Source organism: Alosa pseudoharengus, unplaced genomic scaffold (assembly GCF_046254945.1).
Source record: "Alosa pseudoharengus isolate Yale_2024_CS ecotype anadromous, Long Island Sound unplaced genomic scaffold, YU_APseudo_1.1 YU_APseudo_1.1_scf_5, whole genome shotgun sequence".
In the NCBI taxonomy this organism is placed as follows: Eukaryota; Metazoa; Chordata; class Actinopteri; order Clupeiformes; family Clupeidae; genus Alosa; species Alosa pseudoharengus.
The window spans coordinates 29124687-29125677 of NW_027468837.1; the positions used below are offsets into that span (position 1 = coordinate 29124687).

The 991-nt window shown below is 46.4% G+C and overlaps 1 protein-coding gene across 1 annotated transcript in view; it reads left to right on the plus strand.

The window, feature by feature from the left end:
- mybphb (myosin binding protein Hb) overlaps positions 1-194 on the plus strand; it is an 18043-nt gene extending 17849 nt beyond the window's left edge. The window contains exon 20 of the mRNA XM_076269210.1: positions 1-194. This exon is cut by the window's left edge and continues 51 nt beyond it. The gene's annotated coding sequence lies outside the window, so the exon portion shown is untranslated.
- Positions 195-991: the final 797 nt, after the last annotated feature.

Below are 991 nucleotides of genomic sequence, written 5' to 3' on the forward strand. Positions count from 1 at the left end.
TCAAGTAGAAAGTGTGTGTGTGTGCGTCTGGTGATCCGCACCTCAGAAAGTCCCGCAGCCCTTTTTTGTCATGGAAAAAGCAGCAACCAAAAGGAAGCGCATGTCCATCCCTCTCCACAATACCTTGACTCATAGCTAGCCTGTAGCGCACACACAGACCATGAACACAAAGGATCAGCTGTCTGTCCATTGGTTTCTATTTATTATCCCCCTATGGCTGTCCTTGAGCTTATACCACTGGTCATTTCCGCTCTCTGCTCCTGGGATGATTTTATTTTTGAAGGCTTGCAGGGGACAAAAGTCAACTTGTGAATGTTTGTTAATATAAATATTAAACCGTTGAACCCTAATGTATCTTTACTTTTTTGTTTGTTTGTTAGCTTTGTTATGTTTGGCTTGAACAGAAGGAACTTTAGAGTGATTCATCAACTTGATTAAAGTCAGTGCTGGCTGGAAGGCCAGGAAAGATGGGCTTATTTATTGTGTCCCTGTCATTTATGTACAGTAATGCAGTAATGTCTCGAGTGAGTGTGTGTGTGTTTGTGTGTGTGTGTGCAAGATAATGTGTGCGTGTCAGTGCGTCATTAAGGGGGCGATAGAGACACTATTAAGAGGTGTCTCTTTGGGAAGAAGGTCACTCGCACACTCGGCATTCTATGCGCTCTGGACCGCGGGCGCAAGCTGGACGAAGCCTCTGGGCCAGCAGAATGCTGGGAACTCTCAGTGCGCTAGGCCCCTGTGTCATAACCACAGCTTCCATGAGAGCCAGGCATAGTGACACATGCTCGTCATAACCACAGATATGGATAAGTATTAGTCGCACTGACACCAAAGCGCACACAAACCCTGGACAAAAATGATCTCTCGGACGTCTGAACACAGGTCCACTGACCCGCTGCTACCGGAGGAGGGCTCAACAACCTAGCATGATGAGATTCTAAATTCTTTAAGCTTGTACTTGGGGTGGCAGATCTCTTTATCCCTCACGGAT